Raw genomic sequence first — 13,420 nt, forward strand, 5'->3', positions numbered from 1 at the left:
CCAGTAAATGTACTTATCAAATAGCACTGATTAGGCAACTGTACATGACATACAAAACATTTAGTAAGAAATTACATTATTTAATAATTTTCAGTGAAAGTAGCATTTTTCTGTATACAGTCTTATGTGATGCTCACTTTTTTTTATCAATAAGGAAATTGAAGATCAGAACATATAATTTGAACAATTTAGTGTTGAAGAGGCTCAACCCCAGGTTTTTTTGTTTTGTTTTGTTTTACCATTAATCCAGTTCTTTGGCTCATATATTGCCTGAAATATAGATATGATGTCATACCCCAAACATCACTGTTCCCAATTCCCTGCTCTAACAGGCATCACTTACTCTTCAATAGCTTTCAGCAGCAATTACAATAAAACCCAATCTTGTTTTTATGTCTTCTTAGGGCCTGGGGGAATGGGCCCTCACTTGCTTACACACTCACCTCTCCATTCTCAGGGCAGGCTCCTCCTTGCACCATGGATTCCCCAGCACTTAGTTCCAACAGCCAAGTTCCCTCTTACCTCAGGTCCTTTGCACAGCTGTTTCCTCTGCCTTAAACAATTCCCCAGGGCATTTCTCTACTGGCTGGCTCCTTTCTCTACTGGCTCCTTCTCATCCCTCAGATGGGCCTTTCTTGACCACTCTGGTTTTTTTTAAGCTATCCTGGTATTTGCTCTCCCAGATTTCTATTCATAACATTTATAGCATGTTTCCTTCAAAATGTGATGAAGTACTTTTGTCCCTCTTTTTCCCACTAGACTGTCAGCTCCACGAAGGCAGAACTTTTCTGTTTCTCTCACCAGTGTGTCCCCTCAGTGTCTGTCTGAGTTTCGGTGAATGTTTGTTGACTGACTGACTGAATACAATGAAAGAAGTGGAGATAGGAAATAGAGCTGTAAACCTGGTTAGTATCAGGGATTAAAGCCTATTCTTCACAATTTAGGAGAATTGACTTGAAACCTTTTAGGGTCCTATTTCTTCCTTCATTTGTCCATGTAATAATATCTAACATTCACTGAGTACTTTCAGATACTATGCTAAGCACTTCACATATATTACAGCATTTAACCTTCAAAGCAACCCTGTAGCAGTAATCAGCCTTTATTATCCTCATTTTTCAGAGGCAACTTGCCAACAGCCACTGATGGTGGAACCACAGCCAGGTGTAAGTAGGCCATATCCCATTAATCCAATGTAATCTACACCCCTTCAGTCAACAATAGGTGTTTTATCAACGTACTTTTCAGAGAACCCTCCTGAATTCCCCATTTTACCTGACAGACCTGACCTTCAGTATCTTGGGACCGAAACCTACTAGAGGTGGTTGCTAACCCCTCAGGGGGTTTCCTGGGGAATCTGAGTGCTCTTGGTAGAGGAGCGGCCTTTCAGGCAGACGCGACGAGCTCTGGCTAGCCAATGTCAGGACTCCTGGGACGGCTGGGGAGGAACGAGGAAACAAGTCAGTTGGCCCATGACGGATCCCTGACCCTCGGGGTGGTGAAAGGGGAAGGGAAGGTGTAGGCCGCCCACGCTCGCCTAGGGGTCCGGATCTGCCAACGCGAAGGGGAACCACGGCGCACTTCCCCAACTCTACCGCGCGACAAGAGAGAACGCCCCTCAGCTCCGCCCACCTTCTATGCCCATAGCAGTATCGGGCGCTAGGACCCCGCGACCCTCAACCTGTCCCTGTCCTGCCCCCTCGGGCAAGGGACTGGCCCTCTATTGGCGCTCACAGGCCGCGATCCCCGCCTCCGCCCACTCCGTCACTGTCAAGATGGCGCCGGTCGCAGCGGCGGCGGCCGCGGCGGCTGGAACCAGAGGAGGCGGAGGCAGCGGCGGCCGCGAGGGGAGGGGGAGTCCCGTCTGACTGAGACGGCAGGCCTGGGCGGGCGGGGGTGCCGCGCAGGGCGGAGCGCCGGGCTGGGGATGAGCTAAGCGGGTTCTGAGCCCCGCGGCATTCAGCCTCTCGTGTCCCCACGCCGCTGGTGAGTGGACGCGGCACCGCTCTCCAAGCTCGACCAGCTGCTCGCGAGGGAGTCAGCGGTGAGGTGAGTGTGGGGGCGGCAGCGCGGACAGCGGTGGCATGTGGAGCTGTCACTGCCCGGAGCGGTGTCAGCCGCGGGCACGGGAGTGGGGCCGGCTGGACTCGGAGATGTGGCGTGGATGGCCGCGACCTCCGCCCGGGGATTTCTCGGAGCCTGGCCGTCCTCCGAGAGCTGGGTCTGCTCCGGATGGCGCGGCGGTGCTGAGAGTAGCACCCGCGCCTCTGCGTCGGATGCTGGGGGGACTCCTGTGTTTTCATTCCGGATTTTCTATTCCGGGCTGGCCTGGGGCTCTTGTTGGGAGCTGGGGGTGGGGGCGGGGGCGGTGAAAGGGGAGGTCCTGGAGCTGGGATTTTGACAAGCCCGTTACGTAAGACGGAGGTGGCCTCCCGGAATCCCACCTGCTCGCTGTTTTAAACAGGCGGCAGCTGGATCCTGGCTGGCCCCCAGAGGCCCGATTTTCCTCCCAGAGGTCTGCCTAGCCTACTCCGACCAGCGTGAACCTGCTAAACGTCCAACTTGTCCAGTTTGGTTTTTTTCCCAGTCTTTTTTGGGGGGGCGGGGGCGGGAGAGGGTAAACAATTACTGGTAGCCACTGTTCCCTTTGAAGTTTACCGCTTTCTTGGTTGGGGGGGGAAAGCTTGTGACCTAAAACTGGGTCGCAGCGACAGCGTTTCGTTATCGTACTTTTAATTGACAGATGTGCTGGAAGATTTTTGTTATTGTTTCAGTGTGCTTTTAATTCAAACGTATGGTTACGCCTGGAGCCTTAGAGAAGGGTTTTTGTCTTATAGGACAGTTATTTTTTGTTTGCAGCAGCAGGATAGGCATCAGTCAACAGGCATGTATTTATCTGAGGAGAAAACGCGTGTCAGCTAGCTAGAGACCCGTGAGGGCAGAAATTGTATTACTACGTGAATATGCTATTCTTTAAAATATTATCCGTTAATGAAAATAATAGTCCAAGTTTAAAAGAAGCAGTTTTACAAGATTACAAGCTGTTGTTTGGTGTATATGGTCTCTTTCTATTTTCTGCTTGCCCTAGTCTACCTCTTCTCTCCTCTTGGGGGAAGGAGGCGGAGACACCTGTAAACAGCGTAACCCAGGTTACACTAATCTATTGTAGTACATTTGAGATTATTGTAAAAAGTAGTCTCCGGGGGACCTAAGATTGGGTAATAAGTAAGGACTCTTGGGGCAAGTTATACAGTTTTATGTCTAGAGTAGATACTGGGATTTCAGCCTTTGAAAACCTAAGTATACATAATTTCTGAGCTATTTGAACCCCGTTTGAATTTATAATGAAACAAAAGATTGTATTTGGCCGCTTTTACGGGAACTTTGTTTTGTTTTGGCCAAAATTAAACATTTTTGGTAACTTCTACCTCATTTTCACATTCTCCCTTTGAACTGCAGCTCTCAGTAGGAGTCCAGAATAGTATATATTATCATCATCGTCATTATTGTACATACTATATGTTACATAATTTTCTTTTTCTGAATGATTAAACATAGACTTAACTTCATTGTGGGTTTTATAAGAATGTAATTGATCTTGACAGCAGCCCAGTACTGGGAATAAATGTAAGTAAAATTTGGCCTGAGTTTTAAATTTATGTACACAAATTTACACTTTTGAAAATTGGTGAAGCGATATAAATTTTCTGATTGTGCAAGAGAGCCAGGAAGCTGATGCTGATTTGTTCTGAACTTTTCCACATGAATTACCACTGGCTTAAATAGTTATTGATTCTTAAGCTCCTGGAGCTGTTGACCTATTTGTGGCAGCTTGAATAAAATTTGGAATAATTGGGAGGCTATAAGAAGGAAGAAATAGAGTACATGACATTTTCTAATTCATTCAAAAAATAATAAAAATCATGGAGGAATTGTAAAAGAAAATTGTGTTCTCACTGAGTGATATATTAGTTACATTATCTTTTCTGTTTGCAGAATTTTTCTAAGCAGTCTACTTACTATGAAAACCTAGATTTAAGCACCAATACAAACAGAGATGTTTGATATATTATAAATCTTGTTTATTCCTATTTAAATTGATGGCTCCTTATTCTAAGTGGAAAACAGAAGTGGCTGTAGCAGGAAGATTGGCTTGCTGTTCTTGTCCTCTCTGATATCAGAGACTTACCTTTCAGGACTTTTTCCTCCTTCCTACGAGGTGTAGAAGAAGAGAATGAAGAAAACTTGATAAAATTTCTTCTTGTTTGTTTGTTCAGTGTCCTACTGATTATTGCTCAGTAGAATTTGTGGGTTGGGGGGAGTCAAGCACTCCATGCTTTATTACTTATTATTACTTATTACTTTATTACTTATTACTGTGTATCATAATTACCACTTTGAATTCTACAATAGCAGTGTAGAACTTTATACATAAGAAAGGATTAATTTATATAGTTGTTACTATAATAGTGAAAAATTTGTAATAGTTAAAATGCCATATGATAGAGGATTAGTGAAATTAATGATGGTTAATCTATGTGGTAAATGCAGTTATTAAAAGTCATTTTAAAAAATATTTACTAACATGAGAAAGCACAATATAATCTTGAGATAAAAATCAGAATATAAGGAATTACTATGTTATTACTTATAATATATCACATATATGGCAAAATGATTGGCAGGAAGTACATAAAATATCAAAAGACATTATCTCTGGATGATAGGATTATAGGTAACTTCTATTTTAGTGTTTGTACTTTGTTCTGTCTTCTGAATAGTATTACTCTAATAATCACTAAAATGACATTAAAATATTTTCAAGAGTCAGAGGAGAAAATCCTGAAAATCCCACATAACCACCGCCCCAACAGAGAAACTACCTTATGATTCATTATTAGCCAAACTAACTGAAAATACGGTGCTTATGCAATATACACAATAATGGAAACAGCCAATAATACAGGTGAAGGCATTCTCCTAGCTACCAGCACCGGCCTGGTAATAGTTTTCCATATGTGGATGCTCCTATTAATGCACATCGTTACTCTCCAACTTCTTTTCTGTTTGTGTCTTACACCCTAACTGTTCTGTGTTGCCAGTGCCACCTATTGATGGACTGCTTGACTTAAGTCTTTTCCTCATTACCTCATCAGTCAGCGGTTTGTGAATGTTTATGAGGTGCCAGGTACTTTGCTAGTCACTGAGTATACAAAGGTGAATGAATGAAATGTAGTTTCTAACCTCAAACTCTGGTAGAGAACCTTTCTTTTCTTCTTGGTTCATCAGTGCATATTGTATACTCTGCTTTTTCTGTCCCACTGCTCATGCCCTGGCACCTCAGGCAGTATCTTTTTCCTGGTGCTCACATCCTCTTTTAACTTTCTTTATGGGAAAGTATGTTCTGAGTTCCAGACAACCAATTTACAAATAAATTTTTGGAACATTACTTGATTGTATGTGGGGGAATCTTAAGTTCAGAAGGGCTGCGTATATGTTCATCTATGGCTGTTATTTTTTAAAGTACGTGACAACTTCTTGGTACTTTCTTCTTGCTTCCTTCTTTTAAAAACCACCAACAAGTAGAAAGCAGCAGAAAAAAGAGGTAGAAAGGTATCAAGGGAGTTTTCTTGCTAGTGCTATATATACTTCATTTTCCCTGAGAAGAGTGAGTCATCAAAATGTAAAGTAAGAGATACTGTTTCTGATATACTTCTAGTATAACTCTTTTGAGCCCTGTAAAAATGCATTTTCCATATGTATGTTAAAGTATATATACATACATAAACTCACAGTTTAGCTGTTTGCATTTCCAAATAAAACCTGAAATATGGAGATTGGAAATTTCTTAAATTTCTTTTTATTTTTTTAAAAATTATTTGTTTATTTGTTTATTTATTTATTTTTGGCTGTGTTGGGTCTTCATTGCTTTGTGTGGGCTTTCTCTAGTTGGCGGCAGGTGGCGGCTACTCTTCGTTGTGGTGCGCGGGCTTCTCATTGCAGTGGCACACGGGCTTCAGTAGTTGTGGCACATGGGCTCAGTAGTTGTGGCTTGCGGGCTCTAGAGCGCAGGAGCAGTAGTTGTGGCGCAGGGGCTTAACTGCTCCGCAGCATGTGGGATCTTCCCAGACCAGGGCTCAAACTAGTGTCGCCTGCATTGGCAGGCAGATTCTTAACCACTGCGCCACCAGGGATGTCACTCTTCTTATTTTTGTTATAATATTGTTTTATAGAGGAGGCATTTTGTTTTTGGAAAGTTTAAAAAATACAGAAAATTACAAAAAGTAGTGAACAATGCACATACCATACAAAACGTTGACATTTTTGCTTGAGATGTGCATTTAATATAAAAGAACCACATAAGTCATCGGTATCACACTGAATTCTAAAAGAGCGGCGTAGAACTTTATATTTTACTTGAACATTGCTGATAAAGTTAAAGCCCCTTTTGTTCTCCCCAATTTCATCCTCTTTCCTTCTCTCCTTACATCCCCTCCCTGGCAATTGTTGTGATAAATTTGATGTGTATCCTTCCAGTTTACCTTTTAATAAATTGTATGTATTTGAGTAGTACATGACATTGCTTTGGATGCTTTTGAAGAGTGTGGACTTTGGAGACATAACTCCCTAGGTTTGAATCTTGACTCTGTTACTTAATAGTTTTGTGACCTCAGGCATGTTTTAAAAGTTTTCTGTGCCTCATTGTCCTCATCTATCAAATCTGGATAATAGAAATGTCTGCCACATAAGGTTGTTGTAAAAAGTAAATGAGTTTATTTATATAAGTTGCTTAAAATTGTGCCTGGCACTTTTTTTTTTTTAAGTGTGCTGGTAAATTTAACCAGCTATTAATATGATTATGTCATGGTATACACATTTTGAAACTTGTTTTCTTTATTTTACTTTTTTTCCCCTCAATTCTTGTTGGCACTATAGGTCTAGTTCATTCATTTTTTACTGATTTGTAGTGTTCCATTGAATAAATATACTGCATTTTGTCATTTCTTCTATTGATAAGCATTTAGATTGCTTTCATTTTTTATCTGTTATAAATAGTGCCTCATGAAATCCTTGCATCTCCTCAAGCAACATGCCAGAGTTTCTCCAGGTCATATACCTGATTGTCAAATTGTTGGGTCTTAGGGTATATGCTTTTTCCCCTTTACAGGGTGTTTATAGGATACTGACAAACAATTTCTGTTTCTCCGTATCTTTACCAGCAGTTGGTGTTGTCAGACTCTTGGATTTTTCCAATCTGATTGCCATCTGAAATGGCATTTCATTTGTGTTCTATTTTTATTTCCCTTCATATTTTCTTATGTATGGACTTTTTTTTTTTTTTTTTGGCTGCTTTTGGGTCTTTGTTGCTGCACACGGGCTTTCTCTAGTTGCAGTGAGCAGGGGCTACTCTTCCTTGCGGTGCGTGGGCTTCTTATTGCGGTGGCCTCTCTTGTTGCGGAGCACGGTCTCTAGGCCCGCGGGCTCAGTATTTGTGGCTTGGGGACTCTTGAGCACAGGCTCAGTAGTTGGGGCGCACTGGCTTAGTTGCTCCGCGGCATTATATGGGCATTTTTGGTTAACTCTTCAGTGATTTGCCTATATCCTTTACACATTTTCTGTTAGACTTTTTTGTAATAGGTTTTTTGGTTTTTAAATATGTTCAAGATAGTTACAAACGTTAGTGAAGTGTTCTTTTTATTTTTGGAGTTTACAAATCTCTTGAACAGTGACCATTATGGACCCAAGTTATTGTGAATTTTACATTATAGTATATTGTTATTAGTGAACTTCCCAATGTACTTTCATAAAATATGTATAGTTATATTTCTCTCCCTCTGAAACTATGAGAAAATGTTTCAGTAATGTACTGTGGATATATTTTAACTAAAACTATTTCAATTTTGTGGACTTCAAAAACCAGGTGGAATTTTTATTAATAATAATCAGTACGACAGTTTTGTTTTAGTCTAAAATTTGAGTGGCTTCCTGCTTAGAGGAGAGTTTTCTGCTCCTAAAGTCCTTATCAACTAAGGAATAAAAATATGCACATATGAAATGACTTTAGGCACTTACATATACAGTATTATAAATTGTTCATCAGTGTTGAGATTGTTTTGCATAGTACTAACTGTTTCTGTTTTTGTCCAACCCTCTATACATGACTTAAAGGACTAAAGTCAGTCTGGTTAAGGCAATAACTTCCCTGCTATTGTTATTATTATTATTAATTTATTTAAATGAACTTTTAATTTTAGGATAGTTTTACATTTACAGAAAAGTTTCAGGGAGTTACCACATCCCCTGCACCCAGTTTCCCCTATTGCTAATATCCGACACTTCTGTTTTACATTTGTCACAACTAAGGAACCAACACTGGAACATTACTATTAACTAAAGTACATACTTTATTCAGATTTCATTAGTTTTCACCTAATGTCCTTTTTCAGTTCCAGGATTCCATCCAGAATACCACACTACATTTAGTCATTATGTTTCCTTTGGCTCCTCTGGTCTGTGACAGCTTTTCAGATTTTCCTTGCTTTTGATGACCTTGACAGTTTTGAGGAGTATGGGTCAGAGATTTTGTAGCATGTCCTTCAATTTGGGTTTGTCTGATGTTCTTCTCATAGTTAGACTAGGGTTATGGGTTTTGGGGAGGATGACTGCAGAGATAAAATGCTGTTCTCATTATATCGTATCAAGGGTACATACCATCAATATGACTTATCACTGATATTTTTAACCTTGATCACCTGGCTGAGGTAGTGTTTGCCAGGTTTCTCTACTGTAAAGTTTTCCTATATGCTGCGTTTTGGAAATAAGTTACTAAGTGCAGACCATATTCAGTGGGTAGGAAGTAAAGCTCTAACTCCTCGATGGGTGAGTATCTACAAAATTACTTGGGATTCTTCTTTAAGGGAGATTTTCCTTTTCTCCCCCATTTATTTATTTAATCGTTTATATCAATATGGACTTATGTGTATTTATTTCTAAATTTGGGTTATACTCCTATACTACCTTATTTTGTTGCTCAAGTTGTTCCACCTCTTTCAGGTTGGTTCCTGTGACCAACAAGACATAAACCGTTGTTTTGTTTTTTTGAGCACTTCCATACTTTCTGGCACTACAAGATGCTCCAGGCTAATCTTTTATATTCCCTGCCCCAGCCCTATAATCAACCATTTCTTCAAGGATCCCTAGTTACTTTTATTAGAGAAGGATATTAGAAACCAAGATTTGGGCACTGAGTATGCTCATTGCTGTTGGGATATCATTGCTTTTAGACCTCAGTGTACAGACCTAGGAAATATATGTATGTATACTAACACATGTATACAGATATATAACTTTTTTTTAACCTATATGTCCATCTGGAGCTAAATGAAGCTAAACATGAGTTCATACTGATATCTTTGACTCTGCTTCAGTACCACATGGTTCATTCTATCCTTACCCCCATGCTTATCTGTAACCTTACTCTCCAGAAATGAGAAACCTGGTTCTCATCATCCGCAGTCCACTTACTTGTTTGTTCAGTCTCATTATACATGCACAGTTTCATAATTGTTAATCATATCCCGGTGAGAAATGACTTTAACAACTAGAGAAGTTTTATCTTTTTTTTAAATCCTTTTGTCGTTTAGAGTTCCCAGTCAAAACACTATTTTCCAAAGTTACTTAGGTCAGGACCTTTCAGAACCTTTTTTTCTCTGTCCTCCATATTTTAATTTTACTTCTTATAGGCTGGTCTAAATTACAAGTATATATATAAAACTTATCAAAAAAATTTCCCTTACTAATTACAGAGCCTTAGCTCTGTATGGTTTTCTTTCTCTCTGACTTTCGTGGCCAAAAAAAAAATCCCTTTTCTGAAAGTAAAACTTCCTGAGGTTTAGTCAGAATAGTACTCTGTCATTTGGTTATTGGTTGATATATTTATGATTTGGACTTAGAGTTATTCCAGCTTCAGATATTTTTCATAGTACATTTTGAGAAATGCTGTTTAGTGGAGCATTAAGATCCTTGCAAGTAAACAAATATATAATAATATTTGAGTGCTCAGAATCTACCTGTATTCTTACAGTAATTTTATATGGATTAACTCATTTAATTCCCTCAAGAAGTCTGTGAGGTAAGTACTTTATTATTTTGCCCCTTTTAAAGATGAGGAAATTAAGACACTGAGAGATTTAGCAACTTGACCACAGTCACATAGCTAGTAAATGGCAGAGCTGGAATTCGTATGTAGCCAGTCTGATTGTGGAGCCTACACTCTCAATCACTTTGCTATATTACCTCTAAATAAGAAATGTTCAAAGTGTTGTAAGAGTTACAGAGGAAGTAAAACACAATGATGTGAGAGAATGACTGAGAGGGTCCTTAGGGTACTTCTTAGGGAAGTCCTCTCTTAGGAGATGATATTTGACAGATGAGAAAGAGCCAGTTATGTGAAGAGCTGAGGAAAGAGTGATTCTTATGGGAGAATATCAAGTGCAAAGCCTTCCCATGAAAAGGAGTTTGAGATAAGAACAGAAAGACACCCAGTGTGGCTACGTGCAGTGAGCATGAGGGCCTGTAGCGTTACTTACAGGTGAGGTTACATGTAGTAAGTCATTTAGTGCTCAAAATAACCCATTACCTCAATTTTATAGATGAGAAAATTGATATGGTAATCTGCATTGGCTGAAATTACGTCTTTTCTCTCCCATTTACTCTTGATCCCACTGCAGTCTAATTTCTACTTCTTTTTTTTTTTTTTTTTTTTTTTTGGCGATACGCGGGCCTCTCACTGTTGTGGCCTCTCCCATTGCGGAGCACAGGCTCCGGACGCGCAGGCTCAGCAGCCATGGCTCACGGGCCTAGTCGCTCCGCGGCATGTGGGATCTTACCAGACCGGGGCACGAACCCGTGTGCCCTGCATCGGCAGGCGGACTCTCAACCACTGCGCCACCAGGGAAGCCCTAATTTCTACTTCTTATGTCACTAAACTTGCTCTTGCTAAAGTAACCAATGACAATAATACCGTTGGCCATTTTCTCAAGAAACTCAACCCCTTGACTTCCACCCTGCTGCCCTCTTCTGTTTATCCTGGAGCTTCTCATTGTGTTGATCATTCCCTTTGAGGGCTTGCCTTCCTCTGCCTGTCCCAAAAGAAGTGGTGGTCCCAGGGTTAGCCAGTTGCCCTTCTCAGCCTTTACAGTAAGCAAGTCGTAGTTATCCCTGTGGTTTCAGTTACTGTGTATCTACCAATCACCCACCAAGCTGTTTTTCCAGCATTAGTATTCAAAGCATCAGAGATTGTCTTATCTAACTGCTTATGTATCTTCACTTTAAACTCCGTTTGTCCAAATTGAACTTATTTACCTACCTAAAGTTTTTCTTTGATTTATTGTTTTTCAAAGACATCTGGACTATTGACTTCATCATTCAAGGAACTTTGGAGTCTTTCATGTTTCCTCCCTCTTTCTCTCTCCTCACATACATTCATTTACTATTCATTCTGCTGATTTTGCCACCTGAATATTTTTTGAATCGATCATTTCCCTAGTATCCCTGTTTCAGCCACTGCCTTGTTAGGAACTACTTCCTTACTTTCTCACTGGTTTTCCTGTCTTCATTTTACCTCTGTAATATTCACATCAGAATTGCTGGACTGGTAAGTCTAAAACACAGTTAGAAAATTCTTCTTTAACACCCCATTGTCAACTGAATAAAGTCTGAACTCTTTACCAGGTCATTAAGCCTCATCATGATTTGAGACTGGTTCTCTATCTTAACTCATAATTTCTGCTTTCCATTTTCCACTCTAGCCATAAAAAACTACTTTTTGAAGATTCCTTGAATGTACATGCTAGTTCTGAACTGTTGACCATTGCTTATGTAGTCCATCTCCTTGGAATGACTTCATTTTCTTCTTCCCTTTTCTTTTTGCCTAACTCCTTTGCATCTTTTAAGACTCAGCATAGGCTTTATCTCCTCCAGAAAGCCTTTTCAGACCCATACTTTTTTTTTTTAATTTTTATTGGAGTATAGGTGATTTACAATGTTGTATTCATTTCTGCTGTACAGCAAAGTGAATCAGTTATACATATACATATATCCACTCTTCTTTAGATTCTTTTCCCACATAGGTCATCACAGAATATCGAGTGTAGAATTCCCTGTGCTATACAGTAGTCCTTATTAGTTATCTATTTTATTTTTATTAAAAATATTTTTTTAAAATTTATTTTTGGCTGCGTTGGGTCTTCATTGCTGCGCGTGGCATTCTCTAGTTGTGGCGAGCGAGGGCTACTCTTCATTGCGGTGCATGGGCTTCTCATTGCGGTGGCTTCTCTTGTTGCGGAGTTCGGGCTCTAGGCACACGGGCTTCAGTAGTTGCGGCATGCGGACCCTAGAGCGCAGGCTCAGTAGTCATGGCTCATGGGCTTAGCTGCTCCGCAGCATGTGGGATCTTCTTGGACCAGGGATGGAACCTGTGTCCCCTGCATTGGCAGGTGGATTCTTAACCACTGTGCCACCAGGGAAGTCCAAGTTATGTATTTTATATATAGTAGTGTGTATATGTCAATCCCAATCTCCCAATTTATCCCTTCCCCCCTTCCCCCCCTGGTAACCATAAGTTTATTTTCTATATCTGTGACTCTGTTTCTCTTTTGTAAATAAGTTCATTTGTATCATTTGTTTTAGATTCCACATATAAGTTATATCATATGATATTTGTCTTTCTCTGTCTGACTTCACTTAGTATGATAATCTCTAGGTCCATCCATGTTGCTGCAAATGGCATTATTTCAATTCTTTTTATATGGCTGAGTAGTATTCCATTGTATATAAGTAGTACATATTCTTTATCTTATTCATCTGTCAATGGACATTTAGGTTGCTTCCATATCTTGGCTATTGTAAATAGTGCTGCTATGAACATTGGGGTGCATGTATCTTTTTGAATTAGAGTTTTCTCCAGATATATGCCCAGGAATGGGATTGCTGGATCATATGGTAGTTCTATTTTTGGTTTTTTAAGGAATCTCCATGCTGTTCTCCATGATGGTCGTACCAATTTACATTCCCACCAACAGTGTGGGAGGGATCCCTTTTCTGTACACCCTCTCCAGCATTTATTGTTTGTAGACTTTTTGATGATGGCTACTCTGACCAGTGTGAGGTGATACCTCATTGTAGTTTTGATTTGCATTTCTCTGATAATTAGCAATGTGAGCATCTTTTCACGTGCTTTTTGGCCATCTGTGTGTTGTCTTTGGAGAAATGTCTATTTAGATCTTCTGCCCATTTTTTGATTGGGTTGTTTGGTTTTTTGACATAGAGCTGCATGAGCTGTTTGTATATTTTGCAGATTAATCCCTTGTCAGTTGCTTCGTTTGCAAATTTTTTCTCCCATTTTGTGGGTTGTCAGACC

The 13,420-nt window shown here is 40.1% G+C and overlaps 1 protein-coding gene across 7 annotated transcripts in view; it reads left to right on the forward strand.

Moving 5' to 3' along the window:
* The first annotated feature begins 1,909 nt into the window (after positions 1-1,909).
* The window catches only part of DENND4A (DENN domain containing 4A), a 132,849-nt gene continuing 121,338 nt past the window's right edge, over positions 1,910-13,420 (forward strand). For all 7 annotated transcript variants that reach the window (XM_033439879.2, XM_033439881.2, XM_049705875.1 and 4 more), the window contains exon 1: positions 1,910-2,049. The gene's annotated coding sequence lies outside the window, so the exon portion shown is untranslated. The remainder of the gene's footprint in view (positions 2,050-13,420) is intronic.

The sequence above is a fragment of the Orcinus orca genome, chromosome 2, assembly GCF_937001465.1.
Source record: "Orcinus orca chromosome 2, mOrcOrc1.1, whole genome shotgun sequence".
Taxonomy (NCBI): domain Eukaryota; kingdom Metazoa; phylum Chordata; class Mammalia; order Artiodactyla; family Delphinidae; genus Orcinus; species Orcinus orca.